We start from the raw sequence: 23940 nt of genomic DNA, 5'->3' as shown, positions 1-23940 counted from the left end.
AGGACCTTTGTGGTGGTCTGTAGCCAAGAAGGTTCCATTAATGACCAAGCCAAGCAACCTAGACTCAGGTGCCAAAGCCAGGGAGGAAGGCAGGGCAGATGCCAAGTCCTGCCTTCCATCTGTGCAGCCTACATTTCCAAGGCCATGTCCTTTCCCCTGCTTTGGAGAACAACGCGGGTAGGGGATGACCCCATTGCGTCCAAATGGAGTATCACTGGAATGGCACCCAGACCTGGGCCCATGTGGGCCAGAAGGGCGAAGGAGGAGGCTACACAGCAAAGCAAGAGGGCCTTCATTCCCTTGGTGCTGCAGCTGGTGTGCTGCAAGTCCAGGCTTCTCTGGCACTGATTGGCATATGTACAGTTGGTCCTGTACCAGAGTCCACAAGGACCAGAAAATGGACGTCCACAGAAATGCTGAAGGGGCTCCAGGTTGCTGAGCTGCTGCAGCTGTCACAAGCCAGCTGGCAGAGGGGCCAACACATGGCTCCAGTACCCAGACCCCCTTAAAGACTGATGAGGTAAACCACGGCTGGGCTGCCTGTCCCCAAGGGGGCAGACTGCATGCCCAGCCTTCCTTTACCCATGGACTGTGCAGTGTACAAACATGATGTCCCCCACACCGCACTCATGGGCCTGGCAGTGACCCCAGAACAGAGTCTCCCTAGGATGAGCCATGCACTCAGGAGCACAGAAGACCAGTACCATCACAACTGGAGGAGGAGAGGGCAGCAGTGGCCTCAACTCCAGACCCATGGCTGCCAGCTCTTGGGTGAAATGGAGCAACTGAGACTGGGAAGTTAGGTGGGAAGGGTAGACGGGGCTCATCTGGCAATGCTGGGGAGCATGCACACACATCCACTCACTGCACATCCACCATAAAGGAGTTGGCCACACATCTCAACGGGTGACCAGAGGAGGCACCCACACCCACAGGGACTACAGAAATGGAGTTTCACTTGGTGACTTGGAAAGGGCTCCAGGGCACAGCCTTGGAGCAATGAACAACTGGCAAAAACAAAAACAAAACAAAAAGAAAAACGAAAAAAGTCCAGTAAATCTTTTCATCAATGATAGCCTATTATACATTATATTTTCCTTTTGTATTATATTTTTGTATAGGGCCCTCTGAATTAACCAGAAATCTCCAGGATTTCTTCACGCATAGTAATACAAATAAATATAGCTTCTATTCTTTTTTAATTAAGGGAAGATGCATTTAGTTCTTTCCATTGTTTGATTCATGAAAAAGAACTCCTGAAGTATATCTGTAAATCACCGAACTCAGCATTTCTTAACTCCTCACTGAAGAAAGAGAATAAAATGACTGAGCAACAGGTATCACCCATATTGTCACTGTGCTAGCTGTCTTTCTGATTAGAAAATAACCTTGCCATGCACATGCAAATCACTTATGCAAAATTTTTTCCAACAATTCTTGCTGTTATATTGCATTTATCTTCTTCCTCCTGTCTCCTCTCCTGCTGCTCTTCCCCAGGGTCCTGTTTCCCTCTTCCTTCTCTCCTGCCTCTACTTTCTCCCTGTCCCCTTCTCTTCTCCCTCCTGCTATGCCCTTCCTAGTCTCTTACCCCTTCCTCCTCCTTTCCTTTCCTCTTTCTCTTACACTTTCTCTTCTACTTCTTTATGGTCCTAAGGGTGGGACACACACTAAGCAGATGCTCTCCTGTTCGCTACAGGACTCCAGTCTGGACTTCATTTCAATGACACTCTATTTCTTTGGTGCAAACCCAACAAAGTCTTTTGATTCAGGGTTCAATTCATTGTACATATTCTACACCATGAATATGTGCTACTTCATACAGTGTGGCTAATAGGTATGGATTATGTATTGGGCTTCAGTTAAACTCATCAGAAATAATGTGTTTGAAGGCAATCAAATGTGATCCTGTTACTCCCACATTAATGAACTGGTTACTTCATATCTTGCACGAGTACTTTCATATTGCTCCCAGTTTAATTAACTGTCACTTTGTGGTAGCACCCACAGTAACACTAACCCAAGGATTACTGGGGAATCAGGAGATTAAGTTCAGAAAGGAAAATCCATGAGGTATTTATCTCAAAATAACTACTAAAAAGCCAGAAGAAAGCCTTTGGCTACGTGGATTAGTGCCATACTTCCACAGAATAAGCTGACGACAGGACCCAGGCCTGATTTGAAGACCTGTGGTGGGTGCATGCACACACTCACACACACACACACACACACACACACACACACACACACACACACACACAATTTCCCAGCAAGAGCAAGTATTTGTTTTCTCAATAACATAACTTAGTTCCAATCTTATGTATTTGGATATTTTTGAAAGTTTTATCATCAACTTACCTAATTTTAATAAATGACACCCTGTTCACTATTATTTAATCCTGGTTGGAAAATATTTTAAGACACATTTTCATGTAGAAAATTGTTTTTTCCCCAACTCGTGACTGTCTTGGTTTGTAAGAATGAAAGAATTGTGCCTTTAATTCATTAGTTCATAAATTAGAAAAGTAACCCTAACCCTAAAACCAATTGCCTTTGGATTCTAAAAGCCACAAAAATACATTAAATTTATACATCCTGTCTTTGATTCAACTCATCTTTCTTAAAATAGTTTCTAGTTTTACTCAATACCTTGCCATTTTTCTAACACAACATTCAGGGTAACCCTCACACTAATCATCCCCTAATCCTAATATTATTAGCAGTTTCCTATTTCCTATTCATCCTAATTCGATCTTGACTTGTTATTCACAGATTTACTTTCAGTTTGACCCTAAATTTTCCATTTCCCTGATGTTAACACTAAGCCCAGCTGGAACTGAAACCTAATTTTCAACCTAATAATAGACCAAAATTAATATTAAAAATACTCTAGTTGTGATTCATTGTAATGAATATTCCAGTTTGCACTCTGGAAATGAGTTTCAATTTGCCCTAATTTCCAACAAATTTCCTGACTCTACCTGTGAAGATATCTTCTTCCTTAACATGAACCATTATATTACTTGTCCTCAAATTCTCTTACCAGGAAAAAATACTGTAGTTTCCATTAATCCTACATTTTCCTGAACCACTGTATCCTAAAACAATTTCAGATTTACATATCATCTAGTCTTTTACTTAACACTAACTCTCAACCTAACCCTGGCTGGAAAACTCATTAATCGTTACAAGAATTGTCACTGAGAAATAAATATAATGATAATGCTCTAGTTACTATTCAGGCTCACATTTTTGCTTCTACTTGTTAGGGAAAACTCAATTTTATAGTAAAACTTTCCTATTCATAACACTAATCATAATCAGAACAAAATACTGACCCTGATTTTAATCCAAATAATATGTCAATACTAACACTAACTAGTTAGTGTTACACTATTTTTTATTCATCCTATTTGATTCAAATAAGCCTTCCAAACATAGGTTTCAATTTTTTTCCAATATCTTAGTCATTTTCTAACCCTAAACTTAATCGTAACTGGAACATTGAGAAAAAATATAAGCCTATTTGCAAGCAGATTCCAATATTAATAGCAATACTCTAGTTCACATTCATTCTAATTCTTACCAGGCTTGTATTACAATTTACCCTCAATTTGACCCTCATTTTTTTTCTCCTTCACTCTAAGCCTAACAATGGCTGGAATTCTTTTTTTTTTTTTTTTTTTTTTTAATTTTATTTTATTTTATTTGAGAACATACTGTACAGAGGGGTTACAATTACATGGGCAGGATAATGCATACATTTCTTACCAAGCATTGCATCCTCCTCCTTTGTTTACCCTTCACCTCCCTTCCCAGCCTCCCCCCTCCCTCCCACCCAATCATACCCCCCCTCCCCCCCCCCCCCCCACCGACATTGTAAAGCTGGTTTTGACATGACATTTTGTATTTCTCATTGTTGCAACAGGTCCACCTGAATCCTTAAACGACTTGTTTGTCCCCGTCTCCTCCACATGTTATACTGACATCAAATATAGTGAAAGCGGGGGTTACACTGTGGGGGAGGGACATACAAAGCAACAAAGAAATAATCTTATAAATGCATTAGAAACACATGCATGAAAGAAACAAAAACATTAAAATACATATTTGAGGTTTTGTTTTCCTAACATCACATTATCTGACTTTTTCCGCTTGACTCATACCTATACTAGATATTGCAAATAAGGGAAACCATGGGACCTATGTTTCTTTGGGCCTGGCTTACTTCACTTAATATAATTTTTTCCAAGCCTTTCCATTTCCTAACAAATGGGGAAATGTCATTCTTTCTGATGGAGGCATAGAATTCCATTGTGTATATATACCACATCTTCTTGATCCATTCATCTACTGAGGGGCATCTGGGTTCGTTCCATGTCTTAGCTATGGTAAATAATGCTGCAATAAACATAGTTGTGCTGGTAGCTTTAGTGTGGCCTTGTTTGTGATCATTTGGGTAAATGCCCAAAAGTGGGATTGCTGGGTCGTTGGGGAGCTCTATGTGGAGTCTTTTGAGGAACCTCCATACTGCTTTCCAAAGTGGTTGAACAAGTTTACATTCCCACCAACAATGAAGTAAGGTTCCTTTCTGTCCACATCCCCTCCAGCATCTGTTGTTGTTAGAGTTCTTGATTTTCGCTGTTCTAACTGGAGTGAGGTGATATCTCAATGTTGTTTTGATTTGCATTTCTTTTATGGCTAGGGATGTTGAACATTTCTTCATGTGTCTATTGGCCATCCTTCTTTCTTCTTCAGAGAAGCTTCTCTTTAAGTCTTTCGCCCACTTACTTATTGGGCAGTTGTTTCTTTGAGGATTTGTTGTTGGGTGGTTTAATTTTTTGAGTTCCAAGTATATTTTAGATATGAGACCCTTGTCCGTTGTATGGCTAGTAAAGATCTTCTCCCAGTCCGTGGGCTTTCTATTGATCTTGCTAGCTATGTCATTTCAATGGCTGGAATTCTAACCATAACCTTAATACTAAATGTATCCCAATTCTAAAATTTATGAAAAATGCTCGTTTTGTGCAATCCTACCTGAAATTCCACTGCAATCCTCGAAATAAATTGCAGGTTTTCCTAAACCCTACAGATTTTCTCACTCTTATCTCTGAACCTATCTTGTTCCATAACAGGAATCATTATAACCATTGATCTCAAATCCTGATATTATGAAATACATTGTACTTCCATTATCCCAGATTTTCCTGAATTCCTAGAACCTAAAAAAGTTCAGCTTTACTTAACATTTAACACATTTCTTTTTTTATTCTTTTTGTTGGTCGTGGGGCTTGAACTCTGGGCCTGGGCACAATCCCTGAGTTCTTTAGCTCAAGGTGTGCGCTTGTACCACTTGAGCCACAGCACCACTTTCTGATTTCCTGGTAGTCAATTGGAGATAAAATTCTCACAGACTTTCCTGACTGGGCTGGCTTTGAACTGAGGTCCTCAGAATTCAGCTTCCTGAGTAGGTAATGAGGCTGACAGAGAGATTACTGTTAAATGTATAAGGTAACGAGTACATTTCTTGTATTATTACCCCCTTCTTTGTTGTTGTCCAACTATCCCTTCCCTCTCCCATCTCCATCACTCTTCTCTCCCCATGGTGTAAAATTCATTTTCAGTACAGTGTGCTGTATTATTGTTGCAATAGGTCATCCTGTGTTGAACCTGAATTTGCTATTTCTCTAACCCTAATTCTAATTCTGTCTGGTATCCTAACTCTAACCATAATAATAATGATAGTTCAATTCAGAAGTTAACAAAAAATATTCGTTTTTGTTCATCATGTTAATCTTCTGTACATCTTGCATTAAGTTGCAGTTTAGCTTAAATCTTCCAAATGAGTTTATATGTGCATATATAAAAATATAATTTTATGTAAAAAACATGATCTTTGGAGGAAGGAGTAACAAAAAGGAAATAGAGGGAGTATAATCAAATGTTTTAAATATATTATGGAAAGAGAATTACGAAACTGCCACTTCTGAAAATTAATAACCATTAATAAAATAACTAAAAATTAGTAAATAACACACAGCCTTCCAGTGTTCTTGAAGAGAGCCATGATATGTCTTGTGAAAGAAATACTTGTTCTAAACTTTGTTCATGCATAATTTATATTGTTATTGGCCAATTATTTAACTTAATGAATAAAACTTTATCAAATAGGATTCCATGTAAAAAAATATAAAAGTTACCTAGTAATTGTTTGAGAAAAAGTTATAGTCATGAGTTGTAAGAATCTTTCTATTTACCTACAAAGCAATGGTTTAGGTTTACTAATCTAGTATTTGTAGTAAGTTTAGAGAACATAATAGGCATGAAAAACAATCAACTGTACATCTTCTTTCTTGGATGAGTGATATTTTAAACATTGTCTTTTATTCAAATTAATACTTAGGTTTTCTTTTCACAATAAATGCCATTTTATCTCCTTTCAGAACAAGTACTTGCCCTGCAATTAAATGTATTAGTATATTCAGATATTTAAAAGCTAAATTTTCTATGTTTGTCATGTAGCTCTACATATTCAGAATGACATGATTTTTCTATTTGTAAATGTCTAAACTCTGGGATTTTTTGCTTCATCAATATAAATTATCTCATGAAGATTTTGTGAAGGCTCCAGTAACTAGTGTGGTCAAAAACATTTCATGAATTCTAAATTTTAAATCTACTCATTTTTAGCCTTTGATTATATCAGTTATTGTCTGTTCAGAGCAACTAAAATAAATACTACTTTTTAAACATTTCACTCACATTTTAAATAATATTAACATGGGTCAAACAGAGACTAATCATTTCAAACTCACCATATTTGATGATCTCAGTGTGAAGAATGTAGAGTGTATAAGAACCTTATACTCAATAATATTTTTGGTTAAATTAAATTAAATTATATATCTAGATTTCTAAATTTCAGGTAAATCACATGGAAATAAGGAAATAATAAAAAATAATTACTTTGGGATCATTTTCTTCTTAATTTTTTTAGTATGAAAATATCGTACAGAGGGGTTACAATTATATGGGCAAAGTAATGAGTACATTTCTTATCAAGCATTGTTTCCTCTTCCTTTGTTTCCCCTTTCCATCCTTACCCATCTCCCCACTCTCGCCAGCCAAAGTTGTAAAGTTCATCTTTCGACATAGCGTCTTGTACATCTCATTATTACCATGGGTCCAACGGTATCCCTAAAATTATGAAACAAAAATATCTCCAGGAAATATATTTTTCAATAAAATGTTTCAATCCTTAGGTAAAGTGAATTATATTTCAATATAAGGTTTATCTCAAAATAGAAATTCTGCAACTAATCTAAAGTATGTATTCATGCAAAAAATTCTGTGACTTCTGGTCTTATTATGTGATTTTAATTATATTTTTATTGTGAAATGAGCCCTACTTATATTTATTACAAACTTCTGTAACTATACAAATCATGCCTGTACATGGTAATTTACATAACTTAATACACAAACAAAATTATCTTTTTTCTTGTCTCCCACAGGGAAGCATGAGGTGCTGAAGTATATTAAATGAAAGCACTCTAAAAGAGAGTCTATGGGATGGAAATTTGCAACATGAGAATGGGAACATGAACACTTTCTACTTGGATGAACAATAATTCTTGTTTCTACAGTACTTTCTTCCCATTTAATCACACAGGGAAAGCCACAAAATTTGAAGTTCGTATGAAGGAATGACATTCCTAAAAGTTGTGGCAACCCTGCTTAAAAGCTCAATCTTATTACAAATTCTTTGTGCTTGCTGGCTGATCTATTTCTCTATCACAGGTTTCATATTATTAAGCATATTAGTAATTCAACTGGAATTACATGGCAGGAGACTCCTGAAATCACATCTATTGCAGTGTAATATTTAGAAGAGAGGAAAAAGATTATATTGATCTCCAATTCCTCCCTTTGGCCTTCAATGTAATAATCAATTGTCAAAACAATCGTGTAAGATGTTAGTTTATTTTCCCTATTTAATTAGAGATTAAGCAATTGTTTTTTTTGTAGTAAAGTGATGACAGTAGTATCACAGCTCTGATATGAGTACTTCCTCCCTAACAAGTAGTGCTCTATGGACTGTACATATGGAAGCCACACTAAATTCTCCTCTGTCTGTCTCTCTTTCTCTCTATCTACTCACACACACACACACACACACACACACACACACACACACACACACACAAACACATAGAGCTGCCACCCAGACACATCAGAAATCAGTTCCATTCCTTTGTAATTATAGTTGATTGATGTTTGCGCTCCCTTGCTTTTCTTTGCTTCAGGATCTTGCGTGGACCTGTATGTATCTTTGTATGTTTCAAGCCAATTAAGAGTACCCTGAATACAATATCTTCATACTTGACATTCAAGTCAAACTCCATGAATTCATACTACTGTTCCAAGATACTAGAATGTATTGGATCTAGAGACAAAAAAACGCCCACCTTGTTATTTTAGAAGGAATTGAAATCATGAAATAGAAGAATATCAATCAGGAACTGAGCTAAGAGAACGGGAGTATGTGGGAAAATGTAGAATGCTGTATGTGTGTTAGAGATACAGATTAATAGGCTCATTTATTGAAAACTTGTCATCCTATATTGAAAGCTCAATTTAAGCATACGATTTTCCAGTTACTTTGCTTACCTATCACTTCTGATCACAAATTCTATTATGTTTATAGTATCTTTGAATAAATCACACGATTTGCAGGTACGTAACACCTTAAGGAAAGACAGTCTGCTTCTACATTTTTCATTCTATGTGACAAACGCTTATTTTTTGTTTCCCTGTTTGCTGAATAAATGTATACCTGGAAACAGTATATTGACAGCATATCTCAGTGTAATTTTTAATTTGTAAATTTCAAATATAATATAAACTTTGTATTGATTAGTCATTTTTAAAAAATGAGTGATATTCATGAACACAATATTTTGATGTCTTTATGTTATTTGAGTATTGCTATGGTAGTTCTTGTGTCTAATTGACTTAACCATCATATTATTCATGTATAAACATTGCATTGCACTTTTTATTTTTATATATAAAATAATCCCCAAAGGTTTATTTTAAAGTGATAATAGAGGAGTTGTCTTCATGTTCCAAACTTTATATTTACTTCAGTAAAAGTACTAGAAACACATGATGTTTTACAGGAGCAATTTAAAAGCTGAGAATGCATTTCTAAAGAGAATCTATTTATTGATGAAAACAGAGAATAGAGTAAAAAAAGTCAGGTTTCTTGCTTGAGACTGCATAAATTTCATATGAATGTAGCTCAAGATGAGACTCACAGATAAATTAATATTTATATTACTGAGATTTACATCACAATATAATCAATATAGGTATTTTAAGGAATTGGTCACTCAAAGCCCTTGATACATAATGGATGAAGAATGGAATTGAATATAGCAAAGGGAAAACAATTCAACATGCAGCTATTATGATTTTATAATACGAATATGGAAGTAATGGAGCTTTTCCCTTTCTGAAGAAGAACGTTTAGCCAGTAATTTCAATGTAAGTCATCAATTGTAATGAGTCTAAAGTCTTTACTCCGAGATACCCAAGAGTACCATACTCATCCTCTGAAGAGTAAATAAGTAATTATTTTCATTAGCTTTGCTTAATATTAATTTACTTGTAGTAAATAGGTTTAAATGTCTTCTCTTTCTCTCAATTTAATAAAATATATTTCTGTCTCTTTCTGTTTCTTCTTACAAGCTTGAAATCACTATTTCCAAGTAGTATAAGCAGGAAAACAAAATAACCTGATACAACAATCACAAATCCTAAATTATGTGAAAAAATCCACAATATAAAAAATAAATCTGAGGAAAAACAATGACAGAATAACAACAGAAAATTATTCTAGAAATCTCTAATGAAACAGAAATTTAGGGTCCTAGCAGGTACTCCACATCTAGAGGGTCACATCAAATCAGCTATAATTATAGATATGCAGCTATAAATATAGACATAATTATAGACATACAATTCATAAGAAGATTTTATACTGTCTTCACAAGAAATCAGAAATCTATGAAAAGGTGCCATCCAGGAACACATTGGGCAACACATTCAAAAGCACATGTGCAGTGTGGAAATAAAAGGCAACATGGAAAAAAGCAAGAACAGAAGTGTACATTAGAGAAAGCCACTTCCATACACATAGACATTTCACCATGCCAGTGGACAGTCCAAATGGTCACTGGAACCACAAATATTAACATCACAACATCTCACCACAACTGATTTCTATTCTTACACTGAATGGACTCGACAAAAATGCAATTCCAGAAAAACAAATCACAACAGGAAACCAAACCAAGACCCTGCAAATCAGCCAAGAACATAGAGAGTCACCTATTAATATCATAGATCCCCCAAAAGAAAGCCTCCAAATGGACAGAACAAATCAGAAAAATACAAGAAAAGTGATGTCAAATTAGTATAATTCACACAGTAAATAACCAGGCATTAAAACAGACAATCAAGGACGTAGAAGATAGTTATCAAAATGTATTACAGATGTTGGTGAAAAATGTGATTAATGGAAAGATAGAAAACCTCTACAAGGAAATTTGTGAACAAGATGAGACCAACCAGTCATTAGCAAAATAATTCATGGAGACTTCAAACAGAAAGATAAATAAATTCTGAGAAGGCAAGGGAGTCCAAGAAAAAATGGATGCCTAGTTAAAAGATATGAGAGAAGACACAGCTAAGAAAACAACCCTTACATCTCCCCCAACCAAAGAAAAACTTTACAGAAAGTCCATACAAGACCTAAAACAAAGCTTTAATAAAGAGACAGAACCCCTAAAAAATGACCAATTAGAAGACAGTGAAATAAAAAACAAAGTAAAAAGTCTCCACAGCAAATAGATGAGATAGAAGATAATCTCAGGGTCAAAGACAAAATAGATCTAATAGGAAAGAGGAAATAATCATTTAGAACAAATCCAAGAAATAAGAAATGATCTTGCCAGAACTTCAAGACTCAGATAGAAGATCAAATTTCGGGGCGATAGGTATCAGGAAGGAGAAGAGCAAGAAACTAAATGGATGGGAAGCATATTACAGAATTCTAGCAGAGAACATGCCAAACATCCAAAAAGATAGGCTCATTCAGAGAAGAGAAGCCTTTAGAAACCAATCAGAATTCTAGAACTGAACAATCCACCATGATATCATAACCCATTAGAGGATTATTAAAGATCAAGGAAGGATTCTTAAAGATGCCATAGAGAAAAGATTGATTATTTATAAAGGATATACAGTCAGAATAAATACAGGTTTCTTAGCTGATATGGTAAAAAGAAAAGCCTGGCATTATATATGACAAACATTAAAGGTAAACAACTACCAACCATGAATACAGTTTCAAACCAACTCTCCTTTACATTTAAAGGATATATAAACATATTTCATGACAAAGAAAACTTGAAATAACGTATGTCCACCAAATTATCAGGAAAGAATATAATCAAATATATACTACATAGAGAAGATCAAGAAGAAGGGGAACTGGTTATATAAAATGCTCCCTACCAGAAAACGAGGTAAATATGTTAAGAGTAGATGAGGCACAGCTCCTAATAACAGGTGTATAACATAGCAGGACTTATCAGATATTTCTGTCTTAACCCTCAATATCAATGGACTTAAATTTCCAAATAGAATACATAGATTAGATAGTAGTATCAAAAACCAAGATGCATCATCCATTTAGTATCTGCGAGAGACACATTATCAAACACATTCTATGAAGCTAGAATTAGACTCCTCGCCAAATCACATAGGGATTCACCAAAGAAAGAGAACGATGAACCAAACTCTTTGATAAGCATTAATGCAGAACTTCTTAATAAAATTCTCACTAAACAATTTCAGCAACTAACTAAAAAAATCATATGGTATGATCAAATAGGATTCATCTTGGATACGATTTGATTCAATATTCTTGTCAATAAACATAATATGAACCATCAGCAGAAGCAGGGACAAAAAACACATGATCGTTAACAGGGTGTAGAACTAGCTTTTAACAAGCTCCAATACCCCTTTATGATGAAAAGGTCTGAAAACCTAGGAATGCATGGAACATTCCTCAATATTAAACTGAGTATGTATATGACAGAGATAATTGGCATTTAGCTAAGTGTGGAAGCATGAAGACATTAACATGAAGAATGAGAAAAGGATGTTCACTCTCTACTACTCTTCAATATGATAGTGGACTTTCTTGCAAAAGCAATAGACAAAAGAAAAACATAAAGCAGATCCAAATAGGGAAGAAGTAAAACTATCCCTTTTTACAGATGAAATGACCCTGTATTTAAAGGAGCCTATGGATTCCTCCCTCAAGTTAGTAAAGGTGATGCTAACCTTCATCAATGTAGCAGGATATAAAAACCACAAGAATCAGTAGTTTTTCTGTTACCAACAATGGGAAGATCCACGCTGAAATCCAAAAAACAACCTCATATACTAGCCTCAAAATCAAATCAAATCTAAACAAACCAAAAAACAACAACAAAACTAGGAATTAATTAACTAAAATTGTGAAGGATCTATATGTGAAAACTTTAAAAATATAAAAAGGGAAATTGAAGGAGATTCAAGGAAATAGAAAGTCTGTCAATGTTCCTAGTTGGAAGAATTAACATTTTGAAAACTGCAATACTTCCCCTAAACAATTGGCAATGCAATACTCATCAAAATTCCAACAATATTCTTCAATGTAGAAGAGGAAGCAATGCAACTATAATATTGAATTACAAAATTACAGATGAAACAGAATGCTTAGAAATGAATTCATAGGACTATAGTCATCTTACACACACACACACTCACACACACACACACACACACACACACACACACACACACACACACAAAATGGAATTATATTCACCCATCAGAAAGATGACTTTTCACCAGTGGTAAGGAAAATGAAAGTTTTGGGAAAATTATGTTAAGAGAAAAGAGAAAGAAATGCAGACTCAGAGCAATATAGTTTTCATGGATTCCTTCATTTATTGTAGCTAGAAGATGCATAAAAATCTTTAAGTAAAAAAGACAGATTCTACCTCGTCCATCAGAATGGACATTACTAAGAAAACTAACAATAGCAAACGCTGGCATGGATGTAGCCAATTGGGAACTCGATTACACTGTTGATTGGAAATTAAACATGTTCAACCACTGTGGAATGCAGTAAGAGTTTCCTGAAATGAGTAAATATAGATCTCCCTTAAGACCCAGTAATTCCCCTTATGGGTAGTAATCCAATAGATAACAAACAAGCTCACATGAAAGCTACCAGTATAACCATGTTCAGGGCTCAGGCCCAGAGTTCAAGGACTGGAAAAAAGTTACCACTGCTGGTATTTGTTTCCGCAAATATGAACCGTTCTATATAAGATACCAAATCAATCTATTTGCAGTAGCTAGATTAGGACCTAAATGTAGTGGGTGATAAAATGGCTCCTTTGTTGAATGTTAGCAAGAGATGTAGGTAGTCCATGAAAGGGAGATTTTCTGTTGTTGCTGATTGAGGGGCTTGAAGTCTGGACTTGGGCACTGTCCCTGAACTCTTCAACTCCAGGTGGGTGCTCTACCACTTGAGCAACAGTGCCACTTCTGGTTTTCTGATGGTTAAATGGAAATAATATTCTTTCTTGCCCAGGCTGGCTTTGAACCGTAGTCCTCAGATCTCAGCTTCCTGAGTAGCTAGGATTACAGCTGTGAGCCACTGCCATGATTTTTAGAAAAGAAAATCCACTTCTTCACCTGTGTCTAAACCTCAGATATTACTATTAGAACATGTCACCTTCACCTCATTTCATCAGACATTTGTAAATTCTCTCTTTTCCTTCATGTGGTAATACTGCAGTCAATATCAACTCAGCTGGGGGACTGGATCAATTGTATGGTAATTGCTAGCACCTAATTTAAGAACTTTTACATCAAAAGAAATGAAACCCTCATTTGGAATAATTGTTTTCTCTTTTTATTACAAATCTGTGCTTGATTACTTCCTAATGTGATATTGGACTTCCTAATAGAGTGATGAAATTTTCTTTCTTTTCAACCTTCTCCCACATCTGGTCAAATATTTAAAAATTCAAAGATTTGCACTGATAATTGATTAAGCTGACTTCTAAGAAAATGTGCATTTTTTGAATTTGGTCTTCTGACTTGTTTTTACATGCACAAGGGTTCTATGATTTATTTGTTCTACAAGGAATTCTACTTTCCAATCTTTGTGTGACCAATTTTAGTCTCTCTGATCAGTCTTTCAGTCCTTTCTCTGGAGTCTCATATGAGTCTGCCTCATAAAAAATATATTAATTATCAGCTAAATGACTCTCAGCTTCTGTTTTTGGCCTGACTTCATATAGGCTGTCATAGCAACCCTGCCTGGCTGTGCTTACTGGAGTGTGTGTGTGTGGGGGGGGGTGTTTTGTTTTAGATGTCTGGGATTACTATTCAAGGTAGTAGTTTCTCTGGGCCCCGTGATCCCCTGGTCTAGAGTCATTGGGTTTTTCTCCTAAAGATACAAAGAACAATTGACTAAATTCCTGTTAATTGTCTCAAAATGAGGCAATCAGGCATCCTTGCAAAGCCATCAATAATGCTTTGTAACCACTTACAGAAGTCATCTATCAAGATGGCTTTTCAAGGTTGACTGTGAAAAATGTTCATTTCCAAGTAGGCACCACAAAGCAGATCATATTCCTGGGATCAGAAATTTGGAAGGAAGGTTCCCCTTCCTTCCTTCTCTTATGATAGATCAAACAGTAATATTTTTCAGTTGTGGCCAGCCTGGATCACATATTCCCAAGAATATTCTGTAGTGTAAAAGAGGACCAACTCTCAAAATAATGGTGTAAATACTTGTCTACTACAGACTGATTTATCTTGCTTTTATCTATTGTTATTTTCATTACTTCAAACACATGGATAATTTATATTGGGATTAGAGAAAGGATTAATGGAATAAACATTCAGTTTACTTTCATATATCCAATATAATACACCTAACCCATAATGGACAAATAAATCCAACTCTATAAACAATGTCAGGAATATAAAATAAGCCTTAATACGTATAATCTGGCACACATACAACATCATCTACACAAAAATTCAGTCTCTCTGTAAATATTTATTTGGTATGAAATAATAAAAATTTAATTAATGAATATGACTTTTAAGAATCATCTGAAATAGTCCTCGTGTATATAATTGTAAATAATTTTATAGATGTAACCTAGACAAGAATTTAACATGCATGTAGAAATCAAATTTCCACAATTTAAGCTATATGAGAGGAGTCATAACCTCGTGTACTATGTAGTGTGAATTTTACCACAGTGCTGAATCCTTCCAACTAATACCAAGAGTCATGTGCAATAATTTATTATTTGCTGTTAAGATGAGTGCTAAATGTAGAATACACTTTGAATTATTACATTAAATTACAGAAATGAAGCAATAATGATACGTTATTTGTTTAAACTCTAATGCTTCTCAATTTTACAATTCATAAATATATTATTAAAATTATTTTCACTTTCTTCTTTTCTATAGCTGCTGAAATTAAAATTATATATTAAACATTCAATATTAAGAAATCAATAATAAGTAAACTATTTTTAAAATGATATACGATTAAACTGTGATTTGAATTTTACTTCAAACAAATTGTGATCTAAACAAGTCAATAGAATTAAGGGTGATCATTTTTAAAATTAGCAACTTGTTTTTTTTATTTTATTTTATTTTTTGGGTCCAATCATGGGGCCTGAACTCGGGGCCTGGGTGCTCTACCTCAGCATTTCAGCTCAAGGCTAGCGCTCTACCACTTGAGACACAGCACCACTTCCGGCTTGTTTATTTTTGCTTATGTGGTGCTGAGAAATCAAACCCAGGGCCTCAGGCATGCAAGGCAAGCACTCTTGTACTGAGTCACCTTCCCAGCCCAGCAGCTTGTTATTTGTTTCCTAATTGTGTCATTTGTTATTCTTGATCCAAGTCATCTTTTCATCTTAATTGTTTAGTTTTCTATTTTATCTCTATTGGTTTGCTGATTATGCATTATGTTTAACCTTCTTAATGACTGACATGAGGCTGAAAAGCTGTATGCTAGATTATTACTTGCTATGTTAATGTAAAATTACTGCTTTCCACAGCTGTTCTACTCTACGATACTGCAGTATTTCCCCCAGTTCCATCTCTTGTATTGCTGCTCTCATATATTTCATTTTATTTTTTATTTAAATTTTATTGTCAAGGTAATGTACAGATGGGGATATAGTTACATAAGTAAGGTAATTAATTTATTTTTTTCTAATTTGTTACCCTTTTCCCTATTTTTCTCCCTCTTCGCTCCCAGCACCCCCCCCCCCCAAGATTATATACAGCATATTGTCTTGTGAGTACTACTGTTGCATAGGTTCTCCCTTTGTCATTTGTCTCACCATTTTGGTATTTTTCCTTTCCCTTCCCTAGTTCAGATCAACATATTTAAAATACCCAAGGTATAAAAATCAAATATAGTGACTACAGGGGATAAACCATATGTGGGGAAAACACAAAAAGATCAAAAGAAATCACATAGTTCATTAAGAACAACCACAACAAAGAACATGTCTTGTAGTTCAGTTCACTTGGAATCAACTTATTCGATCATATGTACATAGCTATTGAGCTATTCTGCTCATCTACTAAGATTATCCTTGATGTACACAATAATGCTCCCTTATTACCCAGTAATCCCACTTCTGGGCATATAACCAGATGATCAAAACAAGGCCACAGTAAAGCTACTACTGTGTATCACAGTAATATTTACCAAAAATGACACACACACACACACACACACACAGATAAACACATGTGCAAAACTATGCTTCCATCACAGAGAATGTGACCACCTCATTTGTAACAAAATGGAAAATCTTGGAAAAAATCATATTAAGTGAAGTAAGCCAAACTTAAAGAAACCTATGTTCCATGGTTTCCCTTATTTGTAATAGTTAGTTTACATCAAGGATAATCTCATGTATTTTAATTTGACGTTTTGTTCTATGTTGAGCGTGCAACAGTATTGCTATATTGTTTGTTATTATTTCTGCAAATAGGCAGGTATACTTAAAGAATTACATTAATCTTATCCATTATTGAAGGAAGAAAAACTAAAAGAGTAACCACTAATAGGAAGAACAACTCCTACTTAATTAGTTTCATTCTTATGTAAGGCGAATGTTGTCCCCTGTATCTTCATGTTGTACATTACAACTCTGTACCTGGTCATAATGTATATCTAGTATCTTATGCATAAATTCCCCAGAAGTTCCACTTTGCTTTACTTTAAAAAAAAAATCTGTCTTAATGTTTGCGGATGCTGTGTGTGTGTGTGTGTGTGTGTGTGTGTGTGTGTGTGTGTGTTTACAAAGATCAGAACATAACATTTTTCTTCATTTCGAATACATCTTTCAGGCCATTGTAAGTTGTGGCTAATGGGAGAAGTCTCTTCTTATTTTAAGGATGAAACAAAAAGATATTTGTGCATGTACAACAGTTGCTTTATTAATGTAGTTGAACACAGAACTTCAATTTATATGTTGGCTGTTGTGAATAATGTGAATAACAATGAACTACAGATATATTTACGAGTTACCCAGAGAGAAATAATCACATGATTGGTGGATCAGATGATATTTCAACTATGATTTCTTTAGAAAACCGCATACTACTTTCTACAAGGAGAATATTAACCTGTATTTTGACCAAGGGTGTAGAAAATTTCCTTTTCTTCACACTCTCACCAACATTATCTTTTATTCAAAAGGTAATAAAGGGCAAGTTTTTACTATCTTCACTACCCCAGACTGGCTTAAGACTGAAATCCAACCACCTAAATGATTGGAATTACATACCTTTACCACCACACCTGGTTCCTTTGATTTATTTTGATAAGAGTTCTAATAGTTATAAAGTAGTATCATAGTAATTTTGAATTACATTTCTCTAATGACTTCTGCTCACAAAGCATTAAGCCAGCACAGAAGTTGTATTAAACACAAATGTGTAAACCCCTGGTGATATAGAGGGGTTTATGGAAAACATGTCTATTTGAACTTTTGTCCATTTTTAATCGTTTCTTGTTAATCTCATCTTTAATCTCTCTATACAAAAATAATTAATTCAAGGTAGTAAAAAGGAAAAAATTAAGCAACTCCTAACATTTTTCAATTTTCAATAACATGATATTGCTTAAATCATTTTCTGTTTATGCTTGAGACTATATAACAATTTAGTTAGACCTTCTACATAGCTATATGTATTTTATTCATTTTACATTGATTGCTTTTTCCGAAGCCTGCGTGTCTAATTTTGGTGTCTTTCAGTCTTAAATAGTTCAGATTTCAAACTGAAGAATAAATGGAAGTAAACAAACAAAAAATACAGTTCCTTTCATCTGATAACGCCTCTACAAGAATGAGAAAGAGTTCATCATTCTAAGGACCCTTAATTCTTAAGATAACATTTGCTATAATGCTAATGTTATTACCATTTTAGAGTTGGGAAAAATTGTAACTAAAGGCAGTAAGTGCATGGCCCAAGACACACAGTGAGGAAGGAAATGAGTCAAGTTTTCCAAAAGTCTTTCAGCAATACACAAAAGGTAGATAAATTCTCTGCATTCTCTGACACTCTTAATTCAATAATCATATTGTCCAAGAAATAATAGCATAGCAATTATTGCCATGGTGAATGTTTTCTGTTACATTTTTCTTCAACACAGACTGTGTTGGTGACATTGGGTTAACATGCACAGAGCTGAGCTTATAAATTATGGTTCAAGGAGAGGCAAATTTCTTCTGTCCCATAGTTCCAATATTGTTTTTAAAAAGTACTAAATCTTTTATATATCATCACTTACTGTATTTTAAGATTTCAAGAATGAAAAAAAATACATATAATCACTCCAAAATGCTTTACAACTAGGAGATGATAAAAGAGGCCTCTGTGAAGTAAATTTTCTTCTACTTTTAAAATTATTCTGAATGCCTTGTGCTGGTTTGTCACACCTGTAAACCTAACTACTTGGGATAACTACTCAGGAGCCTGAGATGTGTGGATAACATTTGGAAGCCAATCAGGGCAAAATAAATTCATGAGATTATTTTTCAAAAATTTTAATGAACTAACAAAGGGCCAGGAATGGAGATGTAGATCATATAGTAGCTCACCAATCTAGAGAGAAAGACATAGCGAGACCGTGAAGCCCTGATTTTAAACTCTGAGCATGCCAACACGCAGGAATGCACACACACTCACTTTTTCAAAATATCTTCATATCAGTGTTTTGCATTAATTTCTTTGTTAATGATATTATATGGGTAAAATAGGCAAAATAAACTCTTCCATCTAAAAACATTTTTATACGTTTTTGTTGTAAAAATACTGTACAGAGGGGTTATAGTTACTTGAGCAAAGTAATAAGTATATTTCCTATCAAGCATTGTTACCTCCTCCTTTGTTTCTCCCCCACCATTCCTTCCCTTCCACCTCCACAAGTACACTCCTCACACCCCCAAGCCCCAACTAATGTCCCCAGCCTAAATTCTAAAGTTCGTTCTTCAAAATAATGTCTTGTGCATCTATTGTTAGACAATGGGTCAAACTGTATTCCTACCTATTTAAGCATGTTGTTTTTTCCCTTTCCCTCCCCAAATTAGAGAAGTGTATATACAAGATGCAGGTGCACCAACATCAAACAAAGTGAAAACAGGGGTTTATATTGTTGGGGAGGAACATATCAAAAACAAGAACAAAATCACGTCGTACATTATAAATATGTGAGAAACAACAGCAAGAAAGAAAAAACCACTTGTGTCTCTATCTTGGGGGTCATTTAGCTTAACATTTATTTATCTATTCAAATATACATAGCTTTTCAACTTTTCTGCTTATCGCAGACATACACTAGTTATTGCAAATAAGGGATACCATGGGACCTATGTTTACTTAGACTTGGCTTACATCAGTTAATATAATTTTTTTCCAAGTCTTTCCATTTCCTAAAAATTGGGCGATGTCATTCTTTCTGATAGAGGCATAGAATTAATATATATACACATATATATGTATATATATAGTATATGTGTGTGTACACACATACACACACAGAACATTTTCCTTTTTTGTTTTTTAGAGCAACTTAGTTTTCCACCTTCACCATTTTTTCAAATGTTTTTATTGTGGTTAAGTGGTTACATAATTTCCCAAATTTCACAATATTGTGGGATAGTGATGCTTAGTTAAATCACAAACACATTCTAACTTTGATGGAGCAAATTATCTATCATGGTCTACAACACTTATGAGGTCTATGAGCTTTGCAATAGAGTTATTTCTTCCATATGTATACTTTTTTGTTTTGAAATATGTATATTTCTTTTGTTTTGCATAGCGTCCGCTGTTCCCTCTTTCCCACTTGTCCCCTCCCTCCCTTCAGTGACATTGAAATGCTTAGTTCATTTTGTTCAATGTCCAGTGCGGCTGATGGATCCCACGTTGTATGTTTTTCCCTGATTCCCTCTAGTTCTGTGTCGTCCTCCTGGTTTCCCTTCAGTGTGCAAATATGATCAGCAGAATGGGGTTATTTAGTAGTGATTCAATCAGATGAGTGGAAGTCTTTGGTTTCTTAAGTGTTGTAATTTTGTTGTATCACCTTACATTTTGGATTTAACATCCACTTACCATGGAGACCATTTGCTGTTTGTCTCTTTGCTTTTGTCTTACCTCGCTCAACATGATTTCCTGTAGCTTGATTGATTTCCCTGCTAATGCCATTATTTTGTCCTTTATAATGACTGGAAAATATTCCATTGTGTATAGTTACCATAGTTTTTGGATCCATTCATCTCTGGTGGGACATATGGATTGTTTTCATATCATGGCTATTGTGAACAGTGCTGCAATAAACATGAAGGTGCATGTGTCCTTGAATATTGGTACCTGTTGTTCAGGATAGATGCCTAGAAGTGGTATGAGTGGGCCATAAGGAAGGTCAATATTTAGCTTTCTGAGGACTCACAAGACTGCTTTCCAACGTGGTTGTGTAAGTGTACGTTCACACACACACACACACACACACACACACACACACACACACACACACAGAACGTTTTCTTGATCCATTATTCTATTGAGGGGAATCGGTGTTGGTTCCATATCTTGGCTATGGCAAATAATGCTACAATAAACATTGTTGTGGTGGTAGTTTTAGTATGGACTTGTTTGTGATCATTTGGGTGAATGCCCAAAAATGGGATTGCTGTGTAATAGGGGAGCTCTATGTGGAGTCTTTTGAGGAACCTCCAAACCGCTTTCCAAAGTGGATGAACAAGTTTACACTCCCACCAAGAATGCAGTAGGCTTTCCTTCTGGCCATATCCCTTCCAGCATCTGTTGTTGTAAAAATATGGAACGATTCATTAATTTGCGTTTCATCCTTGTGCAGTGACCATGCTAATCTTCTCTGTATGTTCCAATTTTAGTGTATGTGCAGCCAAATTGAGCACAGAACATTTTTTTATATATAAAGTGTAATTGATTTTCTTAAACTAGACAATTCAACAAAAAGTAAGTTCAAAAGAATTGTGAAATTTTACAACCATGTATTTCTTACATAAGCACACATTTAAGAACAAAGTCAAGATTGACATGCCAAAAACAAAATAATTCCAGATATTTGTTGTTCATGAGTTGTGTAGGAGGAGGAATTCAATTATTCTACACAAGGCACCTGTCATAATGTTCATTGCAGCAAATGTTAAGGTTTGTTAAAAGTTTTAATGTTTTAAATATGTTTCATTTTAGGATTTGCTTATATACGGCAAAATTAAGACTGGTTGGCAGGTCATAAAATTTTTCGATAAAGTATATAATATTTCTGGTAGCATGTACTAGTAAGTATGTACATTTCAGAGTTTATAGAAACTTTACTAATGAGAAGTTGCAAAGACTGTGTAAAGAAGAAGAGTGAAGAGTTAAGGTTTTAAGTAGACAGTTTCTGTTAAATCTTTAGGGCTCCCTTACATTATATGTTAGTGATGAACAAAGAATGATATAAGCCACATACAAATGATGAGATGAACTATAAATACTAATCTTAGTGGATAAATTTAAAGGCTACTCATAGCTTTATCCAGTTTTGAATGTAAAGGAATATGAGAAAATAGTAAAATCTACTCTGTACTTCTCAAATACTGAAAACCCTGGTAATGGTTTTGTTTTTTATTTTAGTAATCATTAACATATAATTATTGTTTTCTTTATTTATAGCATTTTTCCTTGTTGTAATAGAATACCACTTTTTATGAGTCGTGATTAAGAAGTACTTTGAGAATATTATTGGGATGGCCACACCATTTTTCATAGGTGCATGTGAATTTACAAAGAGCAAAACTAAAAACAAAATATTGATTAAAAATTATATCAAGTAGAGTCTGAATCAGGAGTGTTGATAAATGTCCACACCTAAAATCTTAACCCTAGGCTGAAGTAGTGGTATTACAGAGTTGACGCCACAAAATTGAGAAACTGTGTTTTTTTTTTTTTTTTTTTTTTTTTGCTTTGGTTTTGTTGGTTGTGGGGCTTGAACTCTGGGTCTTGGGTACTGTCCCTCAGCTCTTCAGCTCAAGGCTAGTGCTATCACTTGATCCACAGCACCACTTTCATCTTTTTCTGCTTATGTCGTGCTGAGGAATGAAATCCAGGACCTCATGTATGCAAGGCAAGCACTCTACCACTGAGCCACCTTCCCAGCACCTGAGAAACTGTGATTTAAAAAAATCATCTGAACAATATTTGCTTTCTGCTTTGGGTTATATAATGAAATATGTGAATACATTTTTATATTTTTGTGAATTGTCATACTGCTAAATTTATACTAACTGCAGCCAGTTTATCTTTTTCAAAGTCAAGGAATATTTCTGAGAGTTTGCTTCTGTGAAGAATGTTTTTGCATTTATAATTTCTTCTGAGCCATTTTTATTTATTATCAAAATCACTTTATACTTTATGTTGATGAGTTATCACACATCAAATATCTTCAAATGTACATGTAGAGCCTCAAGATAGCAGTATGAATATTCTCATACACCTCTTGTTTATCTGTTATGCACTTTAATATTATGATATTTTTCTCTCTCTTTCACTCTCTCATTTCTGCTCTTTCTCTTTCATGCTCCATGTCTGCTACTTAGAATTTCTGTTGGTCTACTATTATCCTTCAAGATCCACTGGTTTTGTGGGAACATGATGGGGACCATCAGTTACCCTTGCATTCTTTAAGAGTTATAACAGTGACGTGAAATTATTCTTTGCCATTCTAAATGGCAAAACAACAGATCTAGGAATTCCTTTTCACTTTTAGTACTATTATAAATTTTATCTCATACGAATCATTGGGACTGATAATGTACTTTTAGCCTGGGACTCAAAAGTTCTTTTTCTTTTACAAACAACCTTTTTCTTTTATTATCAGTAAGTAACAAAAACAAAGCTATCCTATGGGAAAGTAGGCTGAAGTTGTTCACAGGGATGAAAAACAAGTTAATGGGGGAAGTGAGTACAAAGGACACCCCTCATATAGCACAGATCCTTAGAGCAGTTTATCATGTATACTTTGTGATAAGGACAATGTGCTAGGAACTCTAGATTAAATCACTGAACATTTGATATTTATGTATGCACATGTATTTATATATGTATATTTATTTATATATGCATATATGTGTACATCGGCCCATATATGCACACATGAATGTTACTATACACACAAATACACACATACATACACATATGCACAAATGGAAAAAAAGACAC

General features: G+C 34.9%; 1 non-coding gene across 1 annotated transcript; it reads right to left on the bottom strand.

The window, feature by feature from the left end:
- Positions 1–21526: 21526 nt before the first annotated feature.
- Positions 21527–21632, bottom strand: LOC122106404. Its single transcript, XR_006147170.1, has one exon. It is a non-coding gene; the product is annotated as a U6 spliceosomal RNA (small nuclear RNA).
- Positions 21633–23940: the final 2308 nt, after the last annotated feature.

This window comes from Dipodomys spectabilis, unplaced genomic scaffold (assembly GCF_019054845.1).
Source record: "Dipodomys spectabilis isolate Male_0828 unplaced genomic scaffold, ASM1905484v1 ptg000040l, whole genome shotgun sequence".
Taxonomy (NCBI): Eukaryota; Metazoa; Chordata; class Mammalia; order Rodentia; family Heteromyidae; genus Dipodomys; species Dipodomys spectabilis.
This window is presented reverse-complemented; position numbering and strand designations above follow the sequence as displayed.